Raw genomic sequence first — 14,881 nt, forward strand, 5'->3', positions numbered from 1 at the left:
CTTTCTCAGCATTTTAAAAATTGTACTATGAGACTTGGGAGATTAGGCTTATTTCTTTGTCTAGTTGTTCAGCTTTATAAGTAGCCTGTAAGGAGTCTAATCATTAGACTTCAGCCGCAGCTATTTTGGGTCCTGTTTAAATTTTTTTCTGCATAGTTGTTTGAAAAAACCTTTATATGTAAGGGCAGGATCTGGTTTTCCAAATGAATGATACTGCCCTGGATTTCCTAAAAAGGGTATGGGAGGCTGCCTGTAACTTTTTATTAATTTTATTGGGGCTTAGGAAAAGCAAGTTTTTTCAATGTGAATGAGATATTTCACCCTCTAGAAAAGAGAGGGATTATCTTTATTTGGTGTATTCCTGGATAAGTGGGTGTGGTGTTTAATGTTCCAGCCCCCACAGGATTCTATTATATGTAATATCAGTCTAGGAATGAATAGCTGTGTCTCTTGACTTCTTGATTGGGGCAATTGATTTCATTCCCAAATTAGGCTGATACATAAAGTCTGTGCTCAGAAGCAAATGGGTTTATTGGAAAAGGCGGTTTGTCCTTTAAAAGAAGCCTTTTGAACCTCTTCATTTAGAATAGAGAATGAAATGTAAGTTATGAGTCAAAGTGCCTCATCACAGATGCAGTAAATAGATAGGTAACTTCTACATTGATCAGATTGTATTATAAGCAGTAGAACTGTTGAGAAATCAATTGGTGGGGAAAAAATTGTCTGTAATGGTATACTATGCTGTTGGAAAGCACTTTATTTTTCCCACTTCATTGATTTTCCATCCAGCTCCTTGTTCTTCTCTTCTCTTTTCTTTTCTCTTCCTGTTTTGTTCAGCTTGTGCAACAATATGGTTGGCTATAACAGGAAAGCCTTATGTGTTACTTGGGTGTGCAGCATGCCCAGCAGGAATTTTGTGTATGCGGGGTGATGCAGCAGAGAAAGCTGCAGATTTTGTTTCTAGGTTGATACTTCAACTTTTTTGTCCTGTGGTATTCTGGGTAAGGATACCTAGCAGCCATTTGGATGATTAATTAATAAATATTTTTTGGTTTCACTAAGGTGTTTCTTCCTTTGACTGGGAGTGTGAAATCATAATAACATTGTGTCACTGTTCGCAAAGGGAGCCTTTGAAGCAAGAGAATTCTTATTAGAAAGGGCAAGTTGGATTGGACAAAAATAAAATTACAGCATGTGATATGGGGAATAGTGAACCAGTTATAACCAGACTCATGTGGGATTCTGTGTGAGAAAGACAAAACTACATTTGTGTTTAATATGTTTTGCATTTGATTTTTCCTTCATAAGTGTAGTACTTTGAATGTGTCTTGATTGAATTTATCCCCTCCCCAATCTGTGATGCCAGTTAACTAATACTTAAGCTTGTATACAACTTCTAGTTCTTCCTGTTTATACTCCATACTCCCTGCATTTATAGACATTTATGATGTTGAGCAGATTATTTCTCTCTCTCTCTCACACACACACACACACACACACACACACACACACACACACACACACACACACACTCACATTCTTGTTGCTCCTGTGTGACCCTGTTGTAATTTTTAATTTCTCCACAACTTCAAGCCCTTTGTCAAGGTCACCGTTTTTATGTTTACCAGAGCGATTTTGTGACCTGCCCCCTTTGAAGCTAGTTTAACGTCCTCCCCACAAGTTTGGTGAGGCTGCCATGGAGAATTGGATTCTATCCCTGGCCTTTGCCACAGAGTTCCCATGTGATGCTGGGCAACTTACTTAAACCAAACTTTTCACTGGTGGTCAGCTGCTCACTAATTCTGTGTTCCTAATTTTCTGGATGCCTGATGTGAGAGCCTAGACTCTGATTTGCAGAAGTGTTGACGAGTCACAGCTGCAACTGAAGTCAATGGGGGCTGTGATTTGAACATATGAAGTGCTTTAAAATGATGAATACTCTGAAAAATCAGGTCCTAGATATTTCAAATTGGGCACCCGAAATTAGGGGATACTTCAGCCTTATTGTCTCTGTGCCTCAGTTCCCCATCTGAAAAATGAGCATAATACCAGCCCCGATCCTCACAGGAGTATTGTGAAGCACACAGATTCTGTAGTAATGAGCAGCATAGAAAAGCCCTTGATAATATTTTTTTTCTTCAGAGAAAGGTTTAAATAGTTGGCAGTGAATAAGTTATCAGTCCACACACTGACCAAGGATAGAACAAGATATTGAATAGTTGCTCATTCTGTGATCATCACCCATCCTCTGCACTGAATGAGGCAGGAGTCATGTGGGGGGGAAAAATAGTGTGGATCATAGATCATATCATAATGCATATGCACCAGGGGGCTGACTGTAATTCTGGTATTTCCTGACACATTAATGCTCCACTTTGAATCCATACTATTTTTTAATGTCGTTTTTCCCCCCGTGTCATATAATAAAGCCTTTATGTTATTTGAGTGAATCAACAGATGTTTATGGTATTAGGTTTCATATTTTTATTTACTTCAGTAGCCAGCATACCTGGGTTGAGATTTTTTTCAAAAGAATCAGCTTCATTTTCTTTTTCCCCCCAGTTGGATCTTTGTAGATACAGGTGGTAATCCTCCTCAGTTCCACAGTAACTTTCTTCCTCTTCAAAACCACGACACAGACTGAAGTATGAAACAACTTCATTTTGAATATTTTTCTGAAATCCATGAAGACAGATTGTTAAAGCTCTTTGATTCCTGCAGTCAGGAAGCACGGGAAAACCGTCTCAACAGTTTCCTACTTTACATAATAGTTGGAAAATTATAGGATGTCCAAAAGCTAAAATGTGCTTCAGAGGTTTGACGTAGCAAGCCTCTTCTCTTCTAATATAAGTAGCTAATTTCTGTGTTGCATTTATTTTATTTATAATTCCCTTGAGAAAATAAATATATATATATATATATATATATATTCTCAAGGGGATTTCACCACCGTCAAATGTAAAAAAATCATGTTAGTTGTGGTTTAATTATCAATTAACTATCTAAAATCTGGGATTTCTGTGGTAACTAGAGAGCTAAAAGGGTTTCATTTCAGGAAAGCCTAGTGCTTGCAGCCAATCTAAACACCCATGGTGGTCAGTCTACATTAAATAAAACACAACACAGTGTCAAATTTTATTCAGGCTATATTAGAAAATGCTAGATGACCAAAACATTGGTTTGGGAGTATTCTGCACTGAGGCACAGCTGTTGCCTTTATTTATCTTTTTATAAATAAAGCATATTCATAGTTTATAATACTAAATGTCTGTAATGCTGGGTAGGAAATGGAACTTACAAGAAAACTCCTTGTTTTTAGGTAACATTTTTATTAAATGTGAAAACAGGGAACACATTGCAAGTAAAGGAGATTTAATTCATATAGTGGATGTTCATTCAAATGTTCTCTATCAGAGATACCCAAAACATAGCATGATGCCCAATCTTTGCACAGTAAAGCTGTTTTTATAAGTTATTTATGCATTTCTGTCTGTTTGACATGTTATTTACAAGTAACACAAACACGCAAAAAACAATACTCAAATCCCTTCTGATGTATATAAATCTATTAGACAGGGAAAAAAGACAAGAAATAAATGGACAAGATTGGAAAAGAGGTAGTGGAATAATTGAGTAAAAGTCAGCTCACAATTATAAAGGGAAAGATTATGACAAAAAACAATGATTAGAGGATAAAAATTCTCCCTCTTACATTGCTTTGTGCATTTGACAGCACTTTTCCCCCATTCTGTTTCACTTTCCCTTTGTCTAGGCAATTTCCTGTGTATGTGTGTACCTTTCACACAACAAATATGATTGCTTTTAATAGCAAAATGTAATTATAAACACACCAAAATTTAACTGATTAGATTGCAAGTTGACAGTCCATTTAACCTCGATAAGTGTGATGATGAATTTGTGTTTTGTTGAGTCAAGGCTGGATTGCTGCATAATTCCTGAGGCTAATAGGAAAAGCTGTGCAGTTTCTGCAACTTGTTCACAGTGGAAAAGCAGATGACATATCACACTGGTCTGTGCTCATGCCTCAATAGCTCCTCATTCAGTGTAAGGCTGTTGTCCTTATAAGAGCCTGTGGTGGGGCGGCTGCCCCACCCTCTGAGAAGAAGGGCTGGAACAGCCCAGAGAGGCTGCGCAAGCCAGCATCCAATCAGCAAAGGCCTGTGGAGAGCTAATCAGGGCCTGGCTGGGCCCTATATAAAAGCTGCCTAGCAAGGGAGAAGGCAGTCACTCCCTGACTAGCAAGGGAGGAGGACTGGCTTTTGAGGTAAGGAGGTAGCACCTTGGACAGAGCAGTGCTGGCCAGGCTCGGGGGGGGGGGGGGGGGGAGAGCAGAGGAGAGCTCCGGCCCAGTTGCCTGCCAGGCTGCAACCCCTGCTACAAAGGGTCGAGAAGGCGCACAGGGCCAAAGGGAAGTTAGGCGGACAAGAGTGGAGCGAAGGAGGGCAGAGAGAGGCTGCCGCTAGAGGGTCCCTGGGTCGAGACCCAGAGTAGCGGGTGGGCCTGGGTCCCCCCCTTACCCCATTGCACTGCACCTGGCCACAGAGGAGTGGGGCCGAGACAGACTGCAACTTGCTCTTGAAATGAGGGGCTAGACTTTGGGGTTGTGGTGAGGCAGGTGCAAGCTGAAGGACTGCTGTTCACACACACACACACACACACACACACACACACACACACACGGGTGTGAGACTGCAGTAGTGGGAACTGCCGGAGGGCAGTGTCCTGAAGAGGGCACCGCCAAGCGGGGAGCAACTCGGGTCCCAAAGCAGCAGAGCAGGCAACGGGCGAGACCCCATGTGTCGAGGGCGCTCCACAGCTGACAAGAGTTAATTCCTGGAGCAACCAGTGGGAGGCGCCAGCAGTGGTGAGTCGTCACCCCGCCACAGACCCATAAACAGGATAAGGCCAAACTACTCTGAACAGCTATCTCTCTCCTGCAGCATCTCTCCAAGAATTCTGTAGTTAGTGGGTACTAAGCAGCTGGCGGTATCCATGACAAAACTTGCCAGATCTGAAGTTGGTCTATTGTCAGTTGTTGCCAGCTATGGAACTTCCTGTCGTAGGAGTTTTGGTCTTGCTTTACGTCATACTCTAACTGACTAATCTGTTAGCAGCGACACTTTCCAACTCTTCCCCTTTCTTTCCCCAAAGAAAGACATTCTATGTTCAGTCCCATAGAGTAGTACCATTCAGAATCTCAAAACTCCTGAATTTCATACCTCGATTCTCTTGTGATCTGAACACGTCTAATACTTGGATGGATGGACAGACATTATATTTATTGAAGGTAAAATATGACCAAGGTGCGGGCAAGGGTTTTCACAGTGGTGACAGAGAAAAAAAGAATGGCTATGTTTGTGGCAAAGGAGACAAGACATCATGTAGAGGAAGGAGCCTGACTCGAATAGTGAAAACTGGAGATTCAAGGAAGGATGTAAAGTAATAAAAATGGGAAAGTAAGATGAGTTCATTAGTGACACTTTATTTAGGCTGGAAGGGTGGGGAAAGATACAGATAAGGTGGTTAAAGTAACCCAGGCTACAGAAGACCAAGGCATGCACAAGGGTTTAGAATAGAATGAATAAGGAGGAAATAACTTACGTGAAATACACAGGCAGATATGATGGGACATAGCAAAAAATTGTATGTGGGAGAAGGCTAGTTACGAATATGAGACACCAGATTTCCAAACCCAGGGGAGAGGTCAAATGGTGGATTTGTCAAAGTAACTATGTAGCCAAATTATAGTGCAGTCTGTCATACCTCTGAGTTTTTGTGTTTTTAGTTCCCTTTTCCTCCCACATCCTACATTAGCTATCTTGGATCTTAGGTCCCAATAAAACTTCGGAAATCAAATTTCTGATAGTTTTCTCTCTCTAGCAGAGTGTTTTTTTCCAAATCAAATATCAGATTAATTTTTTTTATTAGTTTCTGTTTCTCAAATTATCTGTATCTCTGACATTTCAAATTTTCTCAGAATTATTAACAGAATTGATTGCTCCATTAATGTATCCTTGAATCATGAATATATTTCACCATTTCAACCCATGAGACTGGTCAACTCTGTCTGCAGTTTATAAGTTGCCCCTGTTCATGGGTATTAAAATGTGGTTAAAGAGTTTGCTTCTGAAACTTGAATAGCGACAATGAAATCTTCCTACCCTGTAGGAAGTTAAATGAACAAAGCATTACATTTGAGACAGAGCAGCCTACAGAGAAGAGACTGCTCATACTGGATTTGGTATTCGCTTGAACATGCTTTTGGTACCAGGCAGCAGCCAATTTTTTTTTTTTTTTTAATATTAGCTGGAAGGGAAATTAGGGTATACAAAGTATCTGCTTCAGAACAGATGTATTTGCACAGCTGATCCTTTGGAGATAGAAGGTACAAAACCAGCAATTCTGGCTGGCTGCCTAGGATTTCCCCAGGGAATTAGTATTTTGCATGCAATTAGCTTTGCTCTCATGGCAATTTTCTGAAAAATTTTCAGCTAGGTTCAGACCTGGGATAGGCTGTAGCCGTCAAGTTTTGTTTGCTAGAAATGTCCTTAGTTTATTGCACTGAAGACAGAAGTCCTAGAATATTAATTACTTTCTGTGGTAGTCTTTCCAGGTGCTGTACTCTGCGTTAATTAAAGTTGCTGCGAAGAGAGGCTGTTGAAATTACTTCACCTTTTTACATACACACTTTCAGCTTCCCTTGCAGTACAGCCCATCTGATCAGTCATTACTCATACTAAACTGGAACTGCTACAGTATGTCATAGCATTTTAAACTAAACAATATTACCACTTTTTAATAGAAAAATTTGTGCTCTTGCTAAATAGAGGTGGCTTTGGTTTCAGATAGCCTCTGAAGTGTGTTGCTTTGAGCTTTCCAGTATATGATTGAGCTTCTGATGTAGGTGATACCTCACTGCTTTGGTACACTATGTCCTCATTTCAGTACTGTTTTCATTCAAGCTTTATTGGCATTATCAAGAAGTGGTGGTGCACTGAAAATAACTGCTGAATTAATGTATTAACGTGAATAATGCCTAGTATGGAAGAAGCAAGTACGAGGTAGGATTTTCACTGTGAACTGGACAAAAAGAAAAGACCAACTGCATAAATGAATGAGGCTGGAGAAGACCCTTCTTATTCTTAAGGAAACTATCCCTAAAATCTTCAGAAATGTGGTGTAAGTGCACACATGCACTGGCCTTTTTGTAAAGAGCAGTCACAGTACTGTATTTTTAGCCATGGTGAAAGCAGTATCCATCTGTGTGTAATTCTGATATGAGCAAGCCTGGAGAACCCAGGTGTCTGAAATAAAACTTGGTTACTCCTGGTAACCTAGGAACTTTAAATCTTCTGGTCCTTGGGCTGTAAATCAGTTTGCAGTATGCTCTTATACAGTAGACTAAATACAGTATAGCAACACTAAAGTCCGTGAATAAAAGACATCAAAGTAATACAACAAATTCAAGATTAACATGTCAGTTCAGTGCAACTGCACCTTTATTCCCCATTTGCAGTGTTGTGAGGGCACTCACTCTAGGCTTCCCGCTCCGGAGCCATCACCTCTTTTCAGCTGAAACCCACCTCACCCACCCTCCTTACTGGAGTATTTCCTATACTGTGTTCTCCCTAGCAAAGTCATGTAGCCTACTCTGGTCTGCTTTACTTTTCTCCTCAGAAGATGGTACACGGTGCAGTTGCCACAGTTAAGCTCCCACACAGCTTTTTCTAAGCAAGCACATTTATTCTTAAGGTGAAAAGCATTACAGAGAAAACAGTAAAACAATAAAAGAACCTACACACACACCAATAATCTTACCAGAGATCACCCTAGCTCACACAAGGGTTTTTTCCTGTGGTTATAAATTCATCACAGCTTCAGCTCAGAACAAGAACCCTTGTTAATGAGTCAGTTATTCTTTTATACAATTTGTCTTTGAACTGTCCTCATGTAACAGGTGATCAGCAGACAAAAGATGTCCCCTTCAGGATGAAGCATCAAAGGCTGAGTCCTTATGTAGGAGTTTGCAATCCCCTCCTCCCAAGTACATCCTAAGAATTCCACTTCACATGTATTGTCCAAGATCATACATGCCTACTATATTGTTCAGCATAGTCTTTTGAAGCTCACAGTACTACCCAGAGATTGCATTCATCCTGTTTTCTTCCTAAAGAAGCTCCATACAATCCCACATTGATACATAAACATTTGCATTTTTAATACAATGAATTCCTAAAATACTTACACTTCGTTCAGTACACTGAGTCCAGAATATTGCAGGAAATTGCCATAACTGTTACATAGCCTAGTAACTGGATGCATTATGGTTTATTCTTTTTCTGAAGGCCAAAATTTTTCTTCTGTCCAAGATTATTATGGACACCTTATTGGGAGTGCTTCATATTTAGTATCATATACTAGTTCAATCCAAGGAAGAGCCAAGTATGAATCAGGAAGTGATTTTTTATTTATAAAAAGTCAGCTTTCTGTCTTGCTGCACTTTGAGATCAGTACCTGTGCCTAAACATTATTTTTTTTTTAATCCTAAAATTTTAGTGCAAGCTCGAAATACATACGGAATTTAAGTAGAGCTTATTGCATGTGTAGAGTAATAAATATATTGAATGGAAAAAAGTACTAGGGAATACAATTGAAGCTAAGCATAACAAATTCAAGAGGTACCTATCTCTTCCTGAAGGAGAGCTTTGTGAGATGTCAAATTAAGAAAGTGATGTTTGGGATAAAATTTTGGTGAGGGAAAGGCGGTTAGGAAGTACAATTGCTGTTCTTGTAGAAGCTCTCTCTCAATTTGGCCTTTGGGATTAGTGTTCCCCTTCATGACTGCCGCCTTGTGCTAACCTTTACATTTGGTGGTGTGATGCACCCAGAGCACTAAACGGGAGAGCAAGAAGTGGTTCTGTGGTTCCCCCTCATACCATTCTTCAAACTTTGCAGACGATACAAAACTACACAAGATAATTAAGTCTTAAACTGACTGCAAAGAATTACAAATGGATCTCACTAAATTAGGTGTCTTAGCAACAAAATGGCAGAGGAAATTCAGTGTTGGTAAGTGCAAAGTAATGCACATTGGAGAACATAATCCCAACTATACATTCAAAATGATGGTGTTTAAATTAGTTGTTACCACGCAATAATGAGATTTTGGAGTCATTGTGGATAATTCTCTGAAAATATCTGCTCAATGTTCAGTGGTAGTCAAAAAAGCTAACAATGTTAGGAGCCATTCATCTTTGAAAAGAGACAACTAAGACGAGTTATGATAGAGATCTATAAAATCATGAATGGAGAAAGTGAATAGGGAAATATTATTTACTCGCTCATATAAAACAAGAACTGGGGTCATCTGATGAAATTAATAGGCAGCCGGTTTAAAGCAAACAAAAGGAAGTACATCTTCACACAATGCACAGTCAACCTGTAGTACTCGTTGCCATGGGATGTTGTGAAAGCCAAAAGTATAACCGAGGTTCAAAAAAGTATTACATACATTGATGGAGGATAGGTCTTCGCTATTAGCCAAGATGGTCAGGGATGCAGCCTCATGCTTCGGGTGTCGCTAAACTTCCAACTGCTGGAAGCTGGGACTGGACGACAGGGGATGGATCACTTGAAATAGCCCTGATCCATTTATTCCTTCTGCAGCATCTGGCACTGGCCACAGTCGGAAGATGGGTTACTTGGCTAGGTGGACCATTGTTCTGAGTCAGTGTGGTGGTTGTTATATTCATCTTATAGTGAGATGCTAGCCCATGGAAATCTGTCAGCTTAAACGTGCAGAATGAGAGCACTGAGCGATACCTTTGGCAACTCCCTACCATCAGTAATTCTATTCCCCTTTCTAGTCCCCCACAGTCTTGGAGGACAGCAGAGAAGATCCTTGGTGACTCCCTTATGGGCAGAAGAGCTGTCTCTTGCCAGCTTCCTCTCTTACCACAGAGGGGATACAGAAGTAAGGCCTCAGCCATCTCACAAAGTGGGATATGATGGGTAGAGAGAATAAGGTGATGATGGAGATGAAGAAAGAAAACACATTACTAATACAGGCATGGAAATGTGGGAAAATAACAGAAGGAAGAAATTTGACCAACTGGAATGCAGTATAATTCAGAGTAAATAACAACAATTCATTAAACAGAAAAAAAAAATTCTAGAGAATCAGATGAGAGGCAAAATTAGAAAATTAAATCATCTAGGAAGAGAGAGGAGAAAGAGGATCATGCAAAATAAGCAAGACTGAGAATTAGATAAACCTAGACACAGTAGCAAGAAAGGAAAGAGAAATGAAAAGAAGAAAAGGAAGTTGGTAAATTAATTGAATTTTTAAAACTACATATTTTTATGCCAATTTAGGTATGAAAACCTTGGTCAGTCTTGGTGATGGCCACTAAAACTCTAGCTCCTCTATTGACCTATTTTTAACCTCCTTCAGTGATTAATTTATTTTAAATGGGCATTAATGACAGCTTGATTGGCCTTTTCCTGTTCTTGAGTCTTGTGCTCTGTGGAGAGTCTTGTGCAACCCAGTTTATACCATGTATCCAGGAGAGTGAGAATGTGTAAACACTACATTGCAGGGTGGGTTAGTGGGAGAGGCCCAGGCCTGAGGAAGAATAGCATTTTCTTTATCCACCTCAAAAACATGGTGTCAAGTATCTGAGGGGTAGCTGTGTTAGTCTGTATCCACAAAAACAATGAGGTCCAGTGGCACCTTAAAGACTAACAAATGTGTTTGGGCATAAGCTTTTGTGGGTAAAAAATGCATCTGAAGAAGTGCACAAAAGCTGATGCCCAAATAAATTTGTTAGTCTTTAAGGTGCCACCGGTCTCTTCGTTGTTTTGCCAAAAACATGGTGAGTCTCATGCTGTTATGCCTAGGTCAGTTTGAAAACAAGATGATAGTGCTCTCAGGCCCTGGCCACAGCCCTAGGTTGGCCCTCTCTGATATTGACATGAAGTGGTACTTGGAATAGGCTGCATTCTGAGGATCTGCATAGTAGCCTCTCTTTGTATCCTCTCTCTGCTTGATCAGCATGGAAGTTTACATTATTGACACTTGGGGTCAGAGTCTCACTTACACTAACATCTTTACATTGCACAGGCCTCACAGTGTGAGTAAATCATATTTACATCCATTTTATTTTCAAGCAGTGTAAAGGGGGCCTTAGGTGTTCATCGTTAGGTTTTGAAGTTAACATCCTGGTGATAAATGGGGAGAGTTCACATTTTCCTTCAAACTGTTTTTGTCTGTAGAATTCGGAAGACTTCATTACATTGGTTTACATTTTGAAAATTTCTTGGTAAACATCAAGGTTACAAGCATATTGTGTTATGAAAGCTAAGATTCTGGAGCACAGTATGGGAGCCACAATGGGAAAAGACCATCTTGCCAAGTTGTAATATTTCAGGGGGTAAATGTCATCCTTTGTAAACTGGCACCAGCAAATTTCACCAAGGACTGTTCTGAGAGAACAGTATTTGCTAGAGTACAGGGTTTGCTTAGTCCTCTTCACATCACAGGAGCTATTGTCAGTATAAATCTTTTTCCAAACCAATTATTTTTGGATTTCTTAGGCATTAGCTAACTCTGCAAAGATGGCATACTTGGGCTTTCTGTTGTAACTTACATATACTGGGTGTTTTTTACCTAGATTCTAGCTGCTATCCTAAAAGCAGCTTCCATGCCTTCCTTACTCAGGGGGATCAACGTGTATCTCTTGCAACTAAATACGGATTCAGGGATTCTTTAAAATAAAGCCTGGACTTCACCAGTTACGAAGAAAGGAATAATATAAAGTGCTGCAGGAAGCAAACGTATGCAGCACTAGAGTTGTAAATATTAATAATAATATTAATGAATACTTTTCCACTTTGTGATCTGTGTGCCTAAATTGATAATTTTAAGACTAGTATCTTTTCTAAGGGAAGCTGGACATGCAGTGCATAACCCAAACACAAAACTTCATTCACTTTCAGGGTTGGTGAATGAGTCCTTACTTTTTAACAAAGAAAAAAACATCTGTAATAGAATGTTGGCACACACAAATTTAGAGATTCTCGAGCAGTTAATAATTTTCCAGCTATTTCCCACACCCTGTCAATGTGTTTAGTGCAGCATAGAGGCGATACACCAGCTTCTCTTCTCCCTCCTCAAAACTCTCATGAGTAGGGAGAATCGTGTGTGTATGCTGGCATGCTTGTGTGTCAGAGAGAGAGGAGAGATATTAAAAAGTTTCCTTAAGCCCTAATTGCAGCCCCAAATATGCATACATTTTGCGTGGTAAATTATGGTCCAAAGTTCTTGCTCTGTGTAACAATATTAAAAACAAACAAACAAAAACCCTCCTCAGTAAACAGCTCTACGTGAAATCCTGGCTCTATTGAAATCAATGGCAAAACTCCCATTGACTTGAGTAGGGCCAAGATTTCCCTCCCCCCCCCCGTTTTTTGTTGTATAAGAGCACGGGTATATACTGTGTGTGTGTGTGTATGTATATATATATATATGTGTGTGTGTGTATGTGTGTATATAGAATATGAGAGAATTTAAGTGACATTTAAAAAACAATAAACTCCTATCAGGCACTGAATCTGCAGCCTAGTCCTCCACCCTCCAGAAATGCTTTGAACTAATGGCAGTGTTATCCTATTATCTTGCTGTTCCACAGGATGTGACAGGGAGGGATAGTAGAGAGTGCCTCTCCCATTATTACACAGCTGAATATGATGGGAGGGCAGGAAGTCATTCTTGCTAAATATTAATGTTTGAACCCTAAATCCTGTAACTCAATTGAGTTTAATGTGCATGTCTCACATCCATTTCCGGATACAGCATGTTCTCAAAAGGCGCTCTGAAAGTTCCACCTGCCATAAAGTGTAACATTATTGCTGTTTTACCCATAGATGCCATGCAGATATAGATTATTTTTATTAGGAAGTCCAAAGAATACACCCAAGTAGAAAAGGTTTAAGGAAAGTTGTTTTTAACTAACAAAAATACACTTGTAAAATCTGAGACTGTCACAGCACATGATGTCTATTAGCCATATAGGTATTTGTTATATTTTTAATTGCTGGTAAAGTTTGCCATTTGAGCTGTGCAGATTCTCAGGGTTCTTTTTATTGTATTTGTCATCTACTTTGGAACAGTATGTCTTAAGGGAGAGTTTACTGCTTGAAACTACTTGAGTAGGTTTAATCATGCAGCTATAAGAAACTACCAGACATGAATTCAGATTTTTGTGTAAAGGGGCTAATGCATGTTGGAACGTAAGGGGAAGGAGTAAACTAGTTCATTGGAATGTACCAGTGCTATTGAAATATAGCGGTGTCAGAGTTTCTAAAGATACGAAGGACTTGTGGACCTATAGCAGTGCCTTTAATAGTTGAATGAAGTTAGACAATGTAAAGTATTATAACATGTTTTAGATCAGGATAGGAAAAAAATCTGTGGTTTAGCACCAGTGTTTGGACCAATTCTGTGTAATCTCTTTTGAATGAGGTGTAAAACTGATGTCCTGATCATCTGTGCTTGTCACAGCTCTCCATGGAACTTTTTTGCAAGGGCTTTGGTATCCAGGCCAAATTACAGCTTAAATAATTAAATTCTGATGGTCTAAAAAAAAAAATTGTCCTGTTTAAAATGGTTGAAGTATTATTCCATTCTTGCCTGTAATTGTGCAAGACAGTGCTACACAACAGCTATACCAGATGGATTCCACCCCATAAGCAAGTGAAAGTAATTACTCTGTGTGTATGTTTATACATAACACTAATAGAGTTAAATAATTATTAATATAAATAGCTAATAATTTTTAAGGGTCAGTGATTTTTTTGTTTGGGTAAAACTCTCTGGTTACCTATTTAAATTGCATCATTTTCCCTCTAAAGCATTTAAAAAGGTTGCGTGTAACTCCAGAACATGCCTTCACTTTTTAAAACATTTTATGAATGAGAACACGCTACTCTGTTTCCCTTTTCTCAGTGGCCAGGTATATTTCCAGTTAAAATGTAACCACCATCATGCCCCACAGTATCACCTTACAAATCTCCTGAACTCTCCCAGTGTATTCACAAATGAAAGTCAGTACTTAATCTAGTTGTTTTCTTTAGCACACTGTTTCCTTTTGTTTTAAAGAGTTTTGATGAAAATCTTTAAAAGAAAAAAAACTAGCAACTGATTTGTTGCAAAACTTTATTTAAAAAAGTAAAACAGTTCATGGCGAAAGTTTTGAATAACAGTACATAGACATCAACAAATGGTAAAATTAGTGTTCAGCACTTCATTAGGAGGGCAAAGTATTGCTCACTTTGAACAACTGCTTTTTTTGGCGCTCTACCATGGAGAAAGGAGGCTGTTTTCTTCCCCCTTGTTAAGTAATGTATGTATGAGGAATAACATTCCTTGCAGTCATCCAAGAGAGTTTCAGTGTTTGAATTATCTGAAGCTGGTTTTGTTGTGGTTTTGCTGACAGTGACTGGACTCCTTCAAGCGGAATTGGCATTCTACAGTAGTGACTGGGCTTAGGAGTCAGTGTTTTCCCAAACCGTATCCAGATAAATGCAAAACAGGGACATTGAAGCATTCGGTATTTCTTTGAAAGGTCGCTTCATCCTAGAACGTGGTGTACAAGCTCCATTTCTTATTCTGCAGCATAGGACCACTTTTAAAATCTAAATTAGTCAGAAAATAAATTATGAATATAATGAAGATGATGTTGAGGGAGAGTTTGTGAAGATCTGTGCTTTCGTGATTGTGCCTGTATAATGGCAGACATTTGCCACACTTCTGGCATGCCGTGTATGATCATAGCGATGGAAGAGACTTAGTCAGTCATCG

General features: G+C 39.4%; 1 protein-coding gene across 1 annotated transcript in view; it reads left to right on the top strand.

The window, feature by feature from the left end:
• TRIO (trio Rho guanine nucleotide exchange factor) overlaps positions 1–14,881 on the top strand; it is a 431,915-nt gene that overhangs the window by 334,111 nt on the left and 82,923 nt on the right.

Source organism: Chrysemys picta, chromosome 2, assembly GCF_011386835.1.
Source record: "Chrysemys picta bellii isolate R12L10 chromosome 2, ASM1138683v2, whole genome shotgun sequence".
Taxonomy (NCBI): domain Eukaryota; kingdom Metazoa; phylum Chordata; order Testudines; family Emydidae; genus Chrysemys; species Chrysemys picta.